This window comes from Sarcophilus harrisii, chromosome 4 (genome assembly GCF_902635505.1).
Source record: "Sarcophilus harrisii chromosome 4, mSarHar1.11, whole genome shotgun sequence".
NCBI classification, from domain to species: domain Eukaryota; kingdom Metazoa; phylum Chordata; class Mammalia; order Dasyuromorphia; family Dasyuridae; genus Sarcophilus; species Sarcophilus harrisii.
The window spans coordinates 197,234,812-197,254,494 of NC_045429.1; the positions used below are offsets into that span (position 1 = coordinate 197,234,812).

The 19,683-nt window shown below is 34.1% G+C and overlaps 1 protein-coding gene across 5 annotated transcripts in view; it reads left to right on the forward strand.

Annotated features, from left to right (window-relative positions):
• The first annotated feature begins 327 nt into the window (after nucleotides 1-327).
• The window catches only part of POPDC3 (popeye domain containing 3), a 28,607-nt gene continuing 9,251 nt past the window's right edge, over nucleotides 328-19,683 (forward strand). The window contains exons 1-4 of one of the 5 annotated variants that reach the window (XM_031964474.1): nucleotides 328-586; nucleotides 10,155-10,229; nucleotides 12,971-13,098; nucleotides 19,059-19,153. The gene's annotated coding sequence lies outside the window, so the exon portion shown is untranslated. The remainder of the gene's footprint in view (nucleotides 587-10,154; nucleotides 10,230-12,970; nucleotides 13,099-19,058; nucleotides 19,154-19,683) is intronic. The other 4 variants (XM_031964473.1, XM_031964476.1, XM_031964475.1 and 1 more) reach the window with 4 other exon arrangements.

The window sequence follows — 19,683 nt, forward strand, 5'->3', positions numbered from 1 at the left end:
ATATTCTGTAATGTGAAATGTTATTAGTCGTGGGTACGAAATATTCAAGCCCTAATGTATTCATTAAGAGTAATTGGAGTTTATCAAAGTTTTCAAACTGTCATCTCCGTTCTTCTCCCGAGCGCCTACTGTTATCCAGTTGGGTGTTCGTCGCCACTTTCTTGGCTCTGACCCCACGGGTTCCTCCCAGATGTGGCTCCAGCTGCCCCCACCCCACCACAGCTGGTCTCAGTGTCTCCGCCTGCCAAGCGCTGCTGCAGCTACAGCTGCAGCCGCATCTGGGGGGCGCGTGCGCCGTGGCAGCCGATGCCCGGGCACCGCCGCCTCCTCCCCGCTGCCCTGCCTATTTTAGTCCAAGCTGCCGCGGCCCGGCGCCGGGCCCGCCTGGAGCTGGGGGCTGAGCGCAGGGGCGCGGAGCTGACCCGTTGGGGTCGGAGCTGCCGGCACCCACCCTGAATAAGAAGGGGAGCCGGAGCTGTCCGGTCAGCTCTAGCCTCCCAGCCTCTCAGCCTCCCAGCTAGAGTCCGGCTAGGATTTGAAACTTTTGTCATGCAACCCTGGAGCTTGTGCGGAGCGAAACAAAAAGGTAAGAAGGAGTTGGGAGAGGAGCTGCTGGCTCTGCAGACGCCTCCTGCTCGGGTGTCGACTTACAGCCTGACACCTCGCGGGGCTAAAAATGGAAGCGAAAGTTGGAGGCACCCCGGGCTTTGGAGCAACTTTCCCGGAGCTCTCCAACCCCATCTCTGCTTCTTCTCTGTGCTCTGCCGCTACTCATATTCCTCCTCTCTTGCCCCAGGTCGGTTACTGGCACTGTCATTTTCCTTGGCTGCTTCCCAAATTCCCATTTCCTTCCCACGTTTTGCCCTTTCTCCTACCCCACTTCTCCACACTACTTTTTCTGTTGCCTTGCTCCTCTTTTCGTTTTGCCTGTCAATCCTACCTATTCCGTGTCCTAAGGGATCTCTTAAGAGATTTGGGGAGGAATATAGTAGGGGAAAAAAGAGCTCTCTCTTAGATTCTCATAGGCGTCTGTGTTTTTAGTTGCTGTCAGTCTCCTGCACTGGACCCTAGAGGGAACAGGATTGGCTCCCCTAGTCTTCAATTGCACACCGACTTGGGAGAATTGCCACATCTAGCTATCCATCTCCATCTTCTTTCACTTGTCCTATAGACGAATATGGTTGGGGGGAGCAGGGGAGACAACAAAATGATTCTTAATGCTTCCCATTCATATTCTATGCAAGGAGTTTTCAAATGCTTTCCAAGCCTGCTTTATATTTCAGAGGAAGGTTACTGTCACTCCTTCTGGAGTTTCTTTCCTTCCTCCTTCCCTCCTAGCCTTCCTTCTTTTCTTCTTTCATTTCTTCCTCCTTTCTTTGCTTTTTTCCTTCCTTTCTTTTTTCTTTGTTCCTTCTTCCATTTTTCTCTTTTTTCCTTCATCCCTCCTTCCTTCTTTCCTTCCTTCCTTCCTTCCCTTCCTTCCTTCCTTCCTTCCTTCCTTCCTTCCTTCATTTCTTCCTTCCTTCCTTCCTTCCTTCCTTTCTTTCTTTCTTCTTTTTTGTAAGCAGGTCAAAGTTTTAAGAGAAGAGTCCTTGGTGGGACTATGGTCAAGTTATTTCATTTCTCTATTCTTCTTTCTTCATTTATAAAATATAACACAACTGAACTAGATGATCTTAAAGGTTCCACCAAACTTTAGTGATTCCTGGTCCCTATATTGATTGAAAACACAAATCGAAAATTAATAAGATACAGATGGTAGGAATTTTTTCAGCAAAGAGGAATTCAACAACTTTGGAAACAAATTCAAAATCTTTCCACCAAACAGGCACATTAAGTGATTAAAAAAATGTTAACCATTATATTTTAAGTATTTTGAAACTTCAGGGTAAGCATAAATTATAGTCAGTCATTCATATTTTTAATCTCTAAGGATATTTGTATAAAATATTATATTATTTGAAATTGTTCTTTTTGGTAATAACTAAACAAGAATGCTCAGTTGAAAACATGAACAAGACTAATCAAATCACCTCTATGGGCTTCAGTTTCCTGACTTATAAAATGAAAACATTAGATCAAATTATTCTTAAGATTCCTTCTGGTGCCAGTATTCAACAATATTAGGGTATCTTCAAGACAGCATTTTCTAAAATTCAATTTCATTTAAGGTATTACCTGCTTTCTAAATCTGTGTGCATTTAAGCCTTCAGACATTTGGTAAGCAGTTGGATTTCTTTAATTACACAAATCTCTTATAATATCTGAATCATAGAACAAACTCAACTTTTAAATGGTGACATTCTATGTTGTTAAATTTAAAAATGTGTCACCAGAAACTGGAATTCAGACTTTGTACCACAGAACTGACTAATAAGTTTGGCACATCTTTTTAGTGATACTTGGTCAAAAAGAAGGCCTTAGAAGACTGAAACTAAAGGCCAGACTTGTTTATGAAACAGTCTTCATATATGAGTATGGCAATAGGAGCACTATCTGTGATTATTAAATGAAATTAAATTTTAAGGCAGCCTTTGCAAAATTTTTGAGATTGATTCTTTTAAAAAATAGAGAAAACTTCAGAATTTAGATTTTGTCACTATCAGTGAATATCATGGGCATATATTATTATAGAAATTAAGATAGAAAATAGAAAAAAATTAAGATTTCCTTCTCTCAACTTCCCTTCTCCCATTTCTTTTCAAGAAACGAATAGAAAAATGCTTCAAAAGGAAAATCACAATTTTTTAAAACTTTAGTTTCATTATTATGATTAAACAAATCTGCTGCTGATTTAGACCTAATACTTCCTAGTTATGTCCTTACATGCTGAGCATTTATATTGTATCAAATCCATTGCTAATGTAAAAGAGATAGAGAATAGATAAAGTTGTGAAACTAAATTATTCATTGAGTTAACAGATGTGAGTTGATGAGGACAGAAGGCTATATGACTGCCTTCTGATTAAGTATGTAAAACCTATCCTATTTGAAATCTGAAGATTCCTTGGTCTTGTAGATTTTGCCTAAATTTTGAATGACTAACAAATTCAATATGCCTTAAAGGAGATATGACCATTAATTTTCCCAGTATATAGCTGAGTACATAACACAATTTTTTTATACAGGTAAGAAACAACACATATGTAGGCTTTTTTATGGGAGAGAGAAGTATTATATTAGAATGCAAACTTGGTGCTTTTGAAATCTAATTTTCCAAATCTGTAGATAATAAGTAAAAATAGTAAAGAAAGAATTACATTTTTATTCATATACTTAAACTTGGGATGAGACTTCAGATAATATTTTGGATTTACAATAATAGCTTTATTCCAAATCTATTGAAGCAATTATCTTTTTTTTTTTTGTTGTTATTTGAAATGCAGTATTTTTGATAAACTCAGGGGCTACTAAATCCGAAGCTTCTTATTTTATCCTCTTAAAACATCTACCTAATACTTATAAGAATTAGAAGTTTTGAATGTGAAGTTAAAGGAATGCTACTTTGGCCAAAATATAGTGTGTGTATGAAAGCAAAAAGATGCACTTAATCTGGAAAGGGAAGTAGAAATCAGATTATGGAAAGTTACAAATACCAACCAAAAGAGTTTGTATCTTAGAAGCAGTAAGGTACTACTGAATATTTTTCAGGGACATATATATATTTATTTGATGAACTAAAAGAGAAAATTATTCAATAAGCAAATTAAGGAATAGTTAGAGAGATTAGAGATAATAATACCTAATATTTACATAGTGCTTACTATGTATGCCAGGTATGACACTAAGCACTTTACTATTTTTCCTAATTTATCTTCTCAACAGTCCCAAGAGAGGTTAAGTGATTTCCTTAGAGTCACACAGCTAGTTAAGTATTTGAAACTATTTTGGAACTCAGGTCTTCCTGATGCTAGCTACTGTGCCAATACACTTAACAATAACAACAATAAGAAATAACTGTTATATAGAATTCAAAGGTTTGCAAAGCACCTTGCACAAATTTGCATTTGATTCTCACAACAACCCTTATAAAAGAAGAGGGGAACCAAAGAAGAGCAATGATAAAGAAGCCAAGGAATAAGAGTATTCAGGAGGGAATAGTCAATAGCATTACAGGCTAAAGAAGTTAGAATAAGGACAAAGAAGAACAAGAGATGCAACAATTGAGTTGCTAAAGAGATCAAAAGTCAGAGTATAAGAACTTGATAAATCAGAGAAGGTCTAGATATCAGAGCAATGAATTGTAGATATCTTTTTCTAGGAGTCTGAACTTGAAAGGAAAAAGAATTTGGGGACAAGAAAAGGTTTGGAATAATTTGCTATCTGAAGTGGATAGACAATGACTAAGAGGAAAAACATAAAAGGATAGCCTCATAATAATGAAGATGCATTTGAGATTCAATTAAATAAATACCAAAATAGTCTATTTTTGTAGTTATTAGTATCATACCCTCAAAATTATTTTTCATCTACTCACCAATTATTTTGTATGTACTGATTTTTATATTGTTTCCCCAATTAGAACATAAGCTTCCAAAGCCTATAAGTATAAATGGTTTTTGTTGTTTCTTTGTAACCATTGAGTAGCATAATCCCTGAAACACAGCTATGTAAATGGTAAATTTTTCTTGATTGTTAATTAATTGTTGATTAATTATGAATAAGAGCAGATAATTTGGCTAATGGGGTTACTCAGAGCTGAAGCTGGGTAGGCATGTGTAACTCTAAGACAAGGAGACAAACAATTCAAATACCCTGAATTGATCGACATCCTTCAGAGGATGCTCATGATGAAATGATTCAAACATAGGTTTAGAACATTTTTGACAATGCTGAGACTCTTTTGTCTCCAGTTGTTAGCATATTAATTCATGAGAGAGTCTATGTTTTGGAGAAAAACACTAGATTGAGGATCAGAAGATTTAAATTTTAGCTCCAGCTATGCCATATATTATGTATCTTTGAACCACACAGCTCATTTCTCTGTCTCTGTCTCTCTGTCTCTCTGTCTCTGTCTCTCTCTCTCTCTCTCTCTCTCTCTCTCTCTTTCTCTCTCTCTCTCTCTCTTATTTTAATAGTTTTTCCCCAAATTCATGCAAAGATAATTTTCAACATTCACCTTTACAAAACCTTGTGTTTTCTCCCTCTTTTCCCCAATCCTCAAGAGAGCAAGCAATCTGATATAAATTAAACATATGTAGCTCTTCTAAACATATTTCTATATTCATGATACTGTGGAAAAAAAATCCAAAGAAAAAAACAAGCAAACAAAAATAATACAAAAAGGTGAAAATACTATGCTTTGATCCCCATTCAGTCTCCATAGTTCTCTCTCTGGATGTGGATGGTACTTTTCATCATAAATTTATTGGAATTGCCTTGAATCACCTCATTGTTGAAAAGAGCCAAGTCTATCACCACTGATTATCACATAATCTTGTTACTGTGTACAATGTTCTCTTGGTTCTGCTTACTGAACTCAGCATCAGTTCATCTAAGTCTTTACAGGCTTTTCTGAAATCAGACTGATCATCATTTCTTATACAGCTCATCTCTCTTGGCATCTGTTTACTCATCTGTCAAATGAGTTGGACTTAATTACACTAGTAGTTCACGTTTTTGAATTGTTCTTTGACTTAGCAAATGTGTTGTTCTTTTTGGAAACTTTGTGAGATAACTATAATGGACATTATTATTGGCTTTAATACATGATGAAATTAAGACTTGAAGTTTATTACTCAGGCATTAAATGGTGCCCTGCAGTGGAGTCATACTCAAATCCAAAGAGATCCTTACAGCTATATTGACTTAGAAAAACAAAAAATCATGATCATCTGTGTTGTATGGTATTTTTATTTATTGTTTTGTTAAATATTTACTAGATATTTTTATTTTATTTTAATTTATTAAGTAAAATAAGCATTTCCATAACATACAATTTTTAAAAAGATGATTGCACATGAAACTGAAAATTATTGTTTGCTTTTGGGAGTTTTTTTACAGGCTTCAAATAGATGGAGCATGTACTTGGTATCCTAGCGACCTGAGTTTGAACTAGCTGCTTACTAGTGACCTGAACAAGTCACTTATTTTTTTCTCTCAGTCTTAGTTTCCTCTCCTTATAAATAGAACATTTGCCACATAGGATGAAGTGAGATAATATTTATATATATATATATATATATATATATATATATATAAACATATTTTGGAAAACCTTAAAGAGCTACATAAATTTTAGTTGTTGTTGTTGTTGTCATTGTCAGAGCTGGGACTTGAATTAAAATTATCTAAATCTAAATCTAGTACTCTTTTCATTAGACCAGACTCCAAGAAGGATGCCAGAAATAAACCACGTGGAATTTGAATCTCAGCCATATTGGTGCCATCTATAACAAAGGGTGGGATAAGTGGACATTTTAAAAATTGTATATTATGTTTAAATGATTTCTAGAATCAAATGATCATAGGAGCATAAATTCAGAGCCAGAAGGGGCTGAAGCTCAGAAAAATGAGATAATTGATTCAGGAATCATATAAGAAGTTAGTGGTAAAGTCAAAATTCAAATCCAAGATATCTGACCATAAACGCAATGAACTTCCACTGTTTTAATCTTTCTAGCTTTCGAACTGTTCTCTATTTTGTTGAGAAAATTTGTTAATCTCTCTGGACTTCAGTTTCTTTATATACAAAGTGGAGGTAATAATATTGATATTTTTTACCTTGCTGTGTTTTTATGAGGATTGGAAGCAAAGGTTGAGTGTGATGAGTATTGTTAATATAGTGTTTTTGTAGTCAGGACATTGTGGGCCTTTTTGGACCTGGACACATTTTCATTGTTCAATTTTATAAGGCAATTGTGCAATTATTTCAAAGTATGATGCATGTGAGATTTGTGTATGTGTGTCCATGTGTGTTCTGTTTTAATGCTTTGAAAAATCTCTTATTTAATTGTTTATTTCCTCTTCTGATACAGATTAGAACCCCTCTTTTCCTTCTTGATCAGTGTGAATAGAAGGAAAAAACGTTCAGAAAGATTTATAAGAATTTCTGTGACTAAAAAATGAACAGCTTTCTTGTGATTATTCTTCTTTGGATTACCTATGCTGGTCTTTAAATGACAATTGTATGATATATACCATCACCATGACATTCTCACATTACAATTAATATTTCTTTAGTGTTTTAAGATTTACAAAACAACAATCCTATGAGGCAGGTAATAGATGTATTTTTAACTCCATTTTACAGATTTTAACTGAGACTTGCAAAAGTTAAATCCTTTGCCCAAAGTCACGTAACTAGTAAGCAAAACAGTCAAGATTTGAACCCAAGATGCCTGACTTAAAATCCACTGCTCTTTCCATTAAGTCATGTTTTATATGAAATCTTTCTAACTTGGTGGGATGTTCTGAATCCTTGACTTCACTGGTGAAACTTTCAAGCTCTGAAAGTCACTTCCGGAAGATGTTTAGTGAGAGAGAACTTTTGATTATCTTCTTCAAAAAAAAAAAAAAAAAGAAGAAAAGGAAAGTCCTCTGGTACTCTTACTAGCATGAGAGAAATTATGGTGAAACATTCACATACACAAATATAATCAGACAAATATATGCATAAATATATACATACATGTATATACACATGTATGTGATCTGTGTATGTATATACATGTACATATATATGGATAAAGATAAACACATAGAGATAGAGAGAAATGTATACATCTCCAAGTCATCAACAAAAATATGAGAATTAAATTCATGGACACTGACAAGGTATCAAGAGACAATATACAGGAAGAAGAAAAGAGGATTGACAACTAAACACTGAAGAATACTCACAATAAAGGACATCATGATGTTAATGACCAGCAAAGTAAACAAAGGAATGGTCAGACAGATAAAAAAAGAATGAAGAGAGAACAAGATCATGAAAACTGAGAGAGCAAAGAATGTCTGAGATTAGCAAGTGGTAAATAGTGTCAAATATATTAAATCTTAAAAATAGTAAGGACTGAGAAAAGGCCATCAGCTTTGCCAATTAAGAGATCATTGTGTGACATTTAAAATTTTTGAGACAATTTTTGTGTAATCATTTTATTAATCATTCTAGTATATAATTAATAAAAAGGGTTAATGGCATTCTTGGATGTCAAAGACTCTTCAAGGAACCCACTCAACGCATATGCCCTTGGAAGAATGGTTGTTTTTAATGATGACAATTCTTATTGGTTACTTATTAATGAAAAAATGAATATTGTAATGATAGGCGAATCTATTCCAATGAAAGACTGAGGGATGTGACTGATTATATCATTTACTTCCAAATCAGCCCCTGCTTTGGACAATATAGGCAAAGGATTTACTACCCTGTTCCATCCTGCTCAACCCTGTCTGGGTGGAAAATAGTGAGCCAGAATTCATCTTAGATTAAATTCTTTGTAAGGTTTTCTAATTGTAGGGGCAATAACTCCATTTAGATAAGATAGTCTAGATGTGGTAAATTTTTGGTAAAGATCAAAGATCTCTCCAATAATTTGTTATTTAATAACCATTTTTCTCCATTGATAACTTTAAAGAGAATATTATCTCTTGGAAAGCCAAATTGTAAAGGGCTGAGCATAGATTGCAAAGGGCTGAGGGATGGAGGAGGAGGAATAGAGACAACAAAGTACACAGTAAACAATCTATAGATTTTGTTTAGAAATCTAACTCTGCTAAGAGTTCCTCTGGCCATCATTTCTCCTATCATTGACATGAATTTAAGAAGGAATAAAAATACAAATTCCTATGATTGTTTACCATTCATTAAATACAGCAGGAGTCAGGAAAACTGGGTTTAAGCACCAACCTCAATTTTTTTTGTTTCTCAGTCATTTCAATCATGTCTGGCTCTCCGTGATCCCTTTTGGGATTTCCTTGGCAAAGATACTAAAGTAGCTTGATATTTCCTTCTCCAGATCATTTTCCAGATGAGAGAACTGAGGCAAGCAGGGGTAAATCACACAGCTAGTAAGTGTTTGAGGACAGATTTGAATTAAGGAATATGTCTCACTTTGTTGCTCCCACTTGATGTTTACCAATAGTATAACCATCGCTTAAACTCTCTGAGACTCAGTTTCATCATCTATAAAAAAGAGATTGCATTAATTCTACAGTGGTTATGAGCTTCAGGTGAGATAATTTAGGTAAAATACTTGTAAACCTTAATATCGTATATAAATATCAACTAATGATATATTATAATCATATTAACATATTATGGTTGCTGTTTTTTAGCTGGTGATAAATGAAACCAATAGAAACCTTTCCCAATTAGATAATTTTTAAATGCTTAGATTATAAATTATTTTTGAGTTCTTTAAGGTAAGATATGAGATTGCTAGGAAGTAATTATTTATTTTTATTTTTGGAGACAGTGTGGTGTGGTAGAGAAAACCCTGAACTTGGAGTTACAGTTACAGATTTTGAGTTTGAATTCAGTCTCTTTCTTTTTGTTACCTGTTAAACCATGGGCAAGTCATTTATTTTCTAGGCCTCAGTTTCCTCATCTGTAAAATAAACCATGTAGGCTATATGGCTTTTATCGTCCATTCCTATCTTAGCTCTATGGTGTATGATTTTGCTTCCAATTTGATACAAAAGGAAAAATTTTCCCCCATTGCTCTTAATATATGTTATAGCTATTGGTGGGCTATAGTAGTCACAATGAATAAGTAAGGTGGTGTCCCATTCATTCTGTAAGATTTCAGTATAGCATAAAATCCTTTTTTTTTAAGTGAGAAATTAAATAAAACAAAATATTGGTAATATTGATGATTTTACAAGATCTAGTATATAAATCACATTCTGTATGAGCCCAATATATGATAAAATCTCCCATAATGAGAGTAAAAATGGACATAAGGGCATCTTAACATTTCTATTGGCCCTGGTGCTACTTCATGCACCTTTAGTACATTGGCAAATATAAACATAAACTAGACAACACTACCAGAAGTAGAACCAATTTTCTTTGACTAAATAGAAAAGGAAATACAGGGTTGATGTCAAAAATGAATAGATATGGGATCAGAAGGCCTTAATGTAAATTCTGGCCTTGCCAATTATTAGATGTGTGAACTTTAGTGATTCATTTCTTCTCTGGGTTTCAGTTCCTCCATCTGTAAATTGATGATGTTGGATCAGATTTCCATTGGCCCTTCAAGCTATTGAAAAGGAAGAAACAGGTAGGAATCTTAAAAGAAGAAAAGATTCTTATTGTTTGCTTATGTTTGTTCCTTGTATACATTCTAAGTTCCCTGGTAATAACGATTGTCTTTTTTATGCCTTTTATTTCACAAAGATCTTGGTATCTCCCATATCATTTGACTCATTCTCATATTTAATTTTATCAGTTAATTAATTTTCAATCATATTTAATCATTCCAATCTCTAGAACAATTCAGATATATGTTTAAATATTTTTTACTAATTAAGTTTTAAAATTTCTTAATCAACTGAATTCAGAGCTCCTACCAGTTGATCAAATATTAATTAACAAACTAAAGAAACTTTCTTTCCCAATAGTAATCATTATTCTTCTTCTATATAATAAATCCTTTGATCTCTAATAATAAATAAATATTAAATTTATTGGACATATAATTTTTAGTGAGGAAATGAGTAGCACAAAGATGTAGGTAATTATTTATAATATTTTAGTTGTGAGAATGATCACCATCAGGATCACTTCAAACCTTCAGGTTAATAGCAGGAAGGAAGGAAACAAGCCCTTGGTAAGTGCTTAACAAATATTATCTACTTTGATACTTCTAACAGCTCTGGGAGATAAATGATTTCTTTTCCTCATTTTATAACTGTGAAAACCGAGATAAACAGGTTAAATAATTTCCTCCATATCATACAGCTAGTAAGCATTTGAGGCTGGATTGGAACTCAGATCTTCATGGCTGAAAGACTTATCTAATATGCTACCTAGCATGTGATTTCACTTCTGAGAAAATAGTGAGGACAAATAAATGTTTTTCAAAAGAATATTCTTCATCCTTTTCACACCCAAAAGATTAAAATGGCGCAATCAAGAAAGAAGGCCTCTCAGATCTTTATCTCTTTCTTCTCTGCCTTCTTTCTGACCATGACAAAAAATCAATCAATCAATCAATAAACCAAAAAAGCCAGTATCTTTGGCTTTTTCAAAGCCATCTCCATGAACAGTTTCTTACAAACCCAGTATCAATATTACTTTTTGCACAATATTCCCTTTGGCTCTTAACAATACTTCTAGCCTCTATAGAAAGATGCTATTGAAATATGTTACATATAGATGACTAAATCCATTGACACATATATTGGTGGTCAATAAATATTTTTCAAAATGCTATTAATGCCTTTTAATCACATTTATTTCTGGAAATAATACATGATACCATCCTGGTCCATGAATCTTTCTTTTATATCATTAGGCAAAAACACTTAATTTTGTGATTTAAAAAAATACATGTAATAGTTCATGGATTCGGATCAAAAAGACCATCTGGACCAATGCTGCCCTTCTGTAGGTATGGAAACTGAGGCCCAGAAAAGTAATGTGACCTGCCTAAGACTTCCAACTTAAGAACAACTCCCAGAGGCAATGTTCTTATCACATTACATTCTTTCCAATATCTTTGCTAGGAAAGATGGACAGAATTCATTTGCTATTCTCTGGAACAAATTAACATTTGAGTTTGACTTCATTTAATAATCTTTTGATTTCTATTTTTACAGTCATTATATATATTATTCTTTTTGATTCTCCTTGTTTCGTACAAATCTTCCCATATTTCTCTGACTTCCCCATATTAATAATTTCTTAAAGCTCAATAAGATTTCATTAATTTTACATGAGTTTTTTAGTTCATGTGCCAATAGACGGACACCCATTTTCTTTACAATTCCTTACTACCAGACTACTGCAACAAATGTTTCCATACAGTGAGTTCTTCCTTCTTTCTTTCTTTCCTTCCTTCCTTCCTTCCTTCCTTCCTTCCTTCCTTCCTTCCTTCCTTCCTTCCTTCCTTCCTTTCTTTCTTCCTTCCTTTCTTCCTTCCTTTCCTCCCTCCTTCCTTCCTTCTTTCTTCCTTCTTTTTTCCCTTTTCTTTCTTTCTTTCTTTCCACCAGTAGTAGAACACTGCATCATAATTTTCCTTACATAATTCCAAATTGAATTTCACAAAGATTAGATTGATTCATAGTTCCAATAGAAATTTTATGGAATACTGTTTTCCCATACCCCCTCCAATATTGGTTATTTATATTTTTTGTCACATCTGCCCATTTTCAGGTTGTAAAGTAAAACCTCACTGTTGTAATTTACATTGCTCTTAGTCATTAGTGATTTGGAGCATGTAACCATGTGAACATTTATAGTTTTACATTAAAATTATTAACATGAAGTAAAGATGCTTCACATTTTATATAATATTTTACTCCAAGGCATTTTAATGAACATTATCAAATTTGATCTTTACAACAACTCTGCGAGGTAGGAAGAGGAAATAATTATTATCCGCAATTTATAAATTGGGAAACTGAGATCATTGACTTGCCTGTGATCACAATGCAAGCAAGTAGGTTAAAAGTAACTAGAAGTAGCGACGGCATATAGGTTCTAGTTTACCTACAATCTGGAAAAAGAGGAAACCAATTACAAACATGATAATTTGATATCTGGAGTGAATACTGAAACTGATACCAATTTAATGAGTAAAATATTGGCATAATTATGTTCTTCTGGATTGCCTAGCAACCAAAAACTAGTTCAATAATACATGCTGTCTAGAATCATTGATTCCAACTAAATTAATACTTTAACTTGGGAATTCAGGGTTATAGGAAGACAACAAGGTCCCCATAAATCCAGTATTGTACAAAGCATTTAATTTTTTTCCCAATCACATTTTCTTCCTTTTTCTCCTTCCTTCTAAAGCCTTTCCTCATAACAAAGAATAAAAAAGATGGGGGCAAAGTTTAACATAATTAAACAATACATCTAAGAAGTCTGATATCTCTAGAAAAGAAGAAAACGTCTTATTATATGCCTTCTTTAGGACCAAGGTTTGTCATTATAATTTTACTGTATCAAGCTTTTATTTTTGTCATTATTGGTTTTTGCATTTATATTGTTGCAGTTATTGTGTATATTATTTCCCTGACTCTTCCTATTCCTTTTTGTATCAGTTCATATTAATTTTCCCATGTTTTTCCATATTTATTATATTCATCATTTCATACAGTACACTAATGTTCTATTACAATCATGTAAAACAACTTGTTTAGTCATTCCCCAAATGATGGACATCTACTTTGTTTCTAATAAGACAAAATAGTATAGACATTCAACTAAAAAAGTTTTGTTTTATTTTTTAATTTGCTAACCACTTGTCTTTGTAAATAGTATTTAGAAGACTGTATCTTGTGCAGAATGCCTTGTAACTATCTCTATAATAGATGTACAGGATTCCTGTGCCTTCCTTCTCCCCACAACCAAGAGAAATGTTTGAACACTTCTCTGACTTCTTGTGGCATGGGAATGGCAAAACACCATAATAAATCTTTTGTATTGATTTTATGGATCATAATTCCATCATTTATTTATTGGCTCAGTGGAGCTTTTCGTTTTAATACTACAATATGGCTGGTAGCCATCTTGGCCTATTTTGCTCTATATTTCATTGATTTTATGGAATTTATGTTATCTTAAATAATATTCAGATTTGAATTGGCATTTGGGAAAAGTTTTCTAGAGAAGCTTTCTTCAGTCCTGGAACCTTTTCCTTCCTTATCTTCATCTTTCTCAGGCTTTCTTCAATCTTGGCCAAGGTGCTACTTCCTGTAAAAAAAAACAAAAGCTTTTCCCAGTCCTCCCTTTACTTTAATGTCTTCCCTTTAAGATTTTCTATATCGTTTGTACAGAGTTGTTTACAACTTTTCTTTCCCACTAAACAATGAGCTCCTCTAAAGCAGGAACTATTTTTTGTTTGTATATATATATTGCTTTTTAGGTATGTGTTATTATTCCCATTTTACAAATGAGGAAACTGAGGCAGAAAGTTAGTGACTTTCCCAGGGAGTTAAATGATTCCATTCAATTCACTAAATTTTAATTATCACATGCTTATCATGTGCTAGGGATCTATATATAGGACTAATTTTTTTTTCAAAATTAGGATGGTCCCTCTATATAACGAGTTTGCAATTTTGTGGGTGATTGGGGTGAATAATTGGTTCTCTATGACAAATAACTATAATACAAAGAAGAAGATGAATACACATGAAATGCAATTAAGATGGTGCAGCAGATAGAGTGCCAGGCCTAAAATCAAGAAAATTCAAATTTGGTCTCAGATACTTACTAGCTGTGTGGCCATGAGCAAGTCCTTTGTTTGCCTCAGTGTCCTTATCTGTAAAGTGAACTGCAAACCACTTCCTTAGTGTCAAACACTCTAGTATCTTTGCCAAGTAATCCCCAAATGAGGTCACAAAGGATGATACAATTGAAAACAACACAATTAAATGAATTCAACACAATTAAAATGCTAAAAAATTCAGCAGAGTCTGGAATAATTGTCATAAGAAGCTATCCTGGATAAAGTCGGCATAGAAATATGGGTAAAATTTCAACTGAAGGAAATGGAAGTTAGTTAGGAAAAGTATTCCTGGAAAAGAGAATGAAGTAGGAAGGGACTCAGATGCTGGAAAGTGAACGCACAAATTTAGGGACCCCAAGTAGGTTAGAGTAGAGGGTATAGGAAAGGGAGATTGGAGCTTAATTGTAAAGATTTTTAAGTGACAGACAGAGAAAGCTGGATTTTATTCAGGAAGCACTAGGGACTGTTTGTTAAATTTTTGAGAAGTAGAATAATGTAATTAGACTTGAGCATTAGGAAGATTGATTCACAAATATGATGGATTGGATACAAAAGAGGCTGCATGGTAGGGAAATGGAAAGGAATTGTCCTGGTCCAGCACTGGGAGCCTAAACTCAGGTGGTGACAGTAGCAATGTGAAAGATGGCATGATTTTTAAGGGAAATCATAGGAGTAAAGCCCTCAGTACTTGGTGTCTGATGGGATCCTCTTCCAGTTCCAATTAAAATAATGAGTCATCCCCCCCCCCTTTATGATGCTAATTACCTGACCAGGCAAGAGGTTAATCTAGGATAAAGAACACTGGATTCACAGTTCAAATTTCAACTCAATTATTTACATATCATCTGTGATCTTGGATATATTATTTCAGTTTTCTGGTTTTCTTCTTCCAGAAAATGAATCTTCTAGAAAATTATTCTTCTAGACAATTAATCCACAAATATTAGCAAATGGCTGTGATGGACCAAGCCTATGCTTAGAAATATAAACACTATTGTGGTCCCTGACCACAATATTCTAATGGAGGAGATAATAAGCATTTATCTATACACATATATACAAGTATATGTACATATAAAAAGTATATACAAAGCAGAAATAAAATCATCTTAGTTTCATGGATGACACTGACAGCTGAAAAACCAGGAAGAATCTAAAATAAAAGATTGCTCTAATGCTGAATCTTGAACAAAACCAGGAATTCTAAGAAGCAAAGAGAAAGAAGCAAAGGGAAGGGAAAGTTTGAAGACATGAAATGGTGCAGAGATAAATGAGTGTTAAAACAGAATAGCAAGAAATATGGTTTGGCAGTATGGCACACTGGACAGGTGGATAGAGCCCTGGGATTGTAATCAGGAAGACTCATCTTCATGTGTTCAAATACAGCCCCAGACACTTAATATCTGTGTGATACTGGGCGAGTCTCTTAGCCCAGTCTTCCTTACTTACTCATTTGTAAAATGAGCTGGAAAAGGAAATGGCCAATCACACTAATATCTTTGACAAGAAACCCCAACTGCCCTCACAAAGACTTGGATATGACTAAACAACAACAAACAAAATAGTTTGGCTGGATCATAGTATTCATCAATGACTGTGTATTATGTAATAAGATCAAATATAAAAAGCTTTTAGTGTTAAACAGAGGAGTTTTTATTTGATTCTAGAGGTAGCAAGGATACAATGACTTTAATAAGAAAGGGGGTAATTCGTGCTTGATATGTGACATACCTGTGTAAAATGCAATTCAGACTTGCATTTTAAGAAAATCATGTTTGCAGTGTTGTGGAGAATGGATTCAAGTGGAGAGACCTTTAAAGGAGGGAGAGCAACCAAAAAAAAAAAAATATATATATATATATATATATATATATATATATATATATTACAATAGTCTAGGCCACTGGTTCTTAAACTTTTTGATCTTAAGACCCCTTTATATCTTAAATTATCAAGGATCTCCCCCCCAAAAAAAAAACCTTTGTTTGTATCGATTATATTTATAGGTATTTATTGCATTAGACATTAAAACATTTTATTATTATTATGATAGTAGTTTTGACCTCATGGACCACCTAAAAGAGTCTCTAGGACCACCTGAAAGTCTCAGGTAGCAGTGTGAGTCCCCAAAATGCTCTCTGAGAATTGTTCTCTAGATATGAGATAATAAGGACTTAAATACAGTGGTGGCTATATGTATAAAGAAAAGGGGGCATAAGGAAGAATTGGCCAGTTCACGCTTGATCTCTAACAGCCCTTCGAGATCTAACAATCCATCACTCTAAATTTAAAATTATTCCAACTTCTAAATAGGAAAGTACTACAAAGTTTACACCTCACAATCACATAGTAGCTGCAAGGCAGAGAACTGATCATTGAAGTTCTCCTGGTCTTACTCCATAATCCTACCATAAACCTTTCTCTAATCATCCAAAACTTCCCTGGTAACAAAGATTAAAAACAAAACAAAGCAAAACAAAAATACTTGTCCTGAAAAACCAACATATCAAACATATTTGACTACATATATTATATTTCATACCCATAGACTTCCCCTTCAACAAAAGAGGAACATGTACTTTCTTACCTCTTCTCCATGGTCAAGCTTGGTTATGACATTTACATTCGAATTTTTAAAATATTTTTATTTTGTATGCTGTTTTGCTGTTTCTGTTTATTCTGCTAGTTCATGTCTTTCCATATTTCTCTGACTTTCTCATGTTCGTTATTTTTGTTGTGCAATAATATTCCTTTATATTCATGTACCACTATTCGTTAGGCCTTTACCTTATTTCTAGTTCTTTGTTCCACAAAAAGTGTTACTATGATTATTTTTGATGTATCTGGGAACTTTCTTTTTTTTGATCTCTAAAATATGTATTCAGTAGTTCAATCCCTGGGTCAAAGAGGATAGTTTTAGTCCCCTTCCCCCTTATATAGTTCCAAATTTTTTGCCAACATAAGTGGACCAATTCAAAGCTTCATCAACTCTGTTGTACTAATGTAGTACTGGAAGGCTTCTTAGAGTTTTAAATCTGGCATTCATGGACTTTCAATAGTTCTGTATATAATTTACAGGAAGTCCATAAATTTAGATAGGAAAAAATTATATTTTTATTTTAATTAATTTCTAACTGAAATTTAGTATTATCTTCAATTATTTAAAAACATCATTCTGTTGAGAGATCCATAGCCTTCAACAGACTGACAAAATATTTTGTCTCACACACAAAATATTAAGAACCTTTGCTTCTTCCTCAATTCCTCATTTTACTCATTTTATTGATGAGAAATTTGAGCTTCTGAGAAGTTAAATGAATTGTCCAAGAATAGTGCTCAATAGAAAGCAGCAGCATACTTAGTTTCATGCTGGGAAAACATGAATTGTTTCTATCTTTTGCCATCTCTTCCAATTTACAGGACATAGGATAAGTCTTCAGATTTACTTTAATTTTTATTATTACCATTGACTTTGGAGCAATCTTTCAAATGGTTGTGAATGTACAATTCTTCAGTGGAGGAGTGTTTGTTCATATGAACAAGTTCAATAAACTATTTATCCTTTGGGGAATGACTGTTAAATATTTGTATTAGTTCTTGCCATATCTTGAATGTCATGCCTTTATCATAAATGACCATGCAATCCCTATGAACTTATTTCAGAAAATATCCTTCTCCTCCAGAAAGGAATCAATACCAAAAGTTAGGGACAGGGGTTTCTAACTCCATTTGTAGCAGTGATGATGATGTGCTCCTTTCCCTCTGGCCAAGTCATTTTGCTTCTCTCTGTACTTTTTCCATGGAACAAAGCCATGATACCTGATATCTCATCAACAAGAGCTCTGCTAATAGACTGTTTTAAAAATAAAATTACTAAAAATAGCCCCAAAGTTCACTTCTTTAGTTTGTTATCACAGGAGAAAAAACAAGCTCATTTTTCTAGTGGATGCCATTATTGTCCGGAGCATCTATGTGCCTCTGATAATTGCTGTGGATCCTTCAGTTCCTACAGCATTGGGAATTCATTCTGTGTGACTCACATAGAATAAGAGTTCTTTTACCATATGGCTTAAAGGGAAGAGAATGTATGTGTAACAGAGCAGTGTTGGTAGTAACATTTTTGACCATCTGGTAAATCAGTATACAGTGCATGTAGCCAGGAGTATTCATAGCATTTGTTTAGCTATATGAACTCAGCTTTTACCCTGAAATAACCTCTAATACATTAAGCTAAGATGGAATCGTTTTTTCTCAAATTTCTTGAAGTTTGGCTCACGTTGAGATTATTTTTCAGTCCAATGATTTGTTAATGAGAGGATGGTTGGAGGACAGTGAGGCTACTTTATGCAATCCAGCAATTACTCTGTAATTAGTAGTCACTTGGGAACAGTAAGAGGTTAAATTACTTGCTCAGATTCACACAACTAGCATGTATTGAAGACAAAATTTGAAGGTAGAATCTGAAGCAAATATTTTCAAAAACCAAACTTTTATAGCATAGAATGTTACTAGTAAAGCAAAGTTATTTAAACTTCTTGTGCATATCTTAGAATGGAACAATTCAAGATTAAGAACTGTAATGAATATTAGAGGTCATTATTTCCTTCGAAACCTACCCTTATTTTGAACTTCTCTATTTCTGTCAAGGATATGATCATCCTTCCACTTACCCAGGTTCACAACTTTGGAGTGTTCCTGGATTCCTCAAGTTGCCTTTCTCTGCATATCCAATCAGATGCTAAGTAAGTCTTGTCCATTCAACCTCCACAACAGTTCTCACATCCGTCCCCTTCTCTCTACTAACATGGCCTCTATCTTAGCTTAGGCTTGGGACCTCATCATCTCTCCTGTGAACTATTACAATAGTCTTCTAAGTGGTCTCCCTACCAACTAGTTTCTCCCTTCTATAATCCAGACTCCACACAGCTGCCAGTGTTGTTCTTAAAGCAAAGATCTGACCATATTGTTCCCTTGCTCAATAGATTCCAACAGTTCCCTATTACCTCTAAAATCATACACAAATTTCCATTTTGAATTTAAAGTCTTTCACATCCTGGCTACAGTCTGCATTGCCAGGTTTATAGCTTATTAGTTCCCTCCATGTACTCTATGTTCCAAACAAATTGACCTTGCTATTTTTCACATGGGGCATTCCACAGTTCATTATCACTCCTTTTGCACAAGTTGGAATATACCAATTCATAACCTCTGCCCCTTAGAATCCTTATTTTCTTTCAAAGATTAACTCAAAGTCTACCTCCTTTACAAAGCT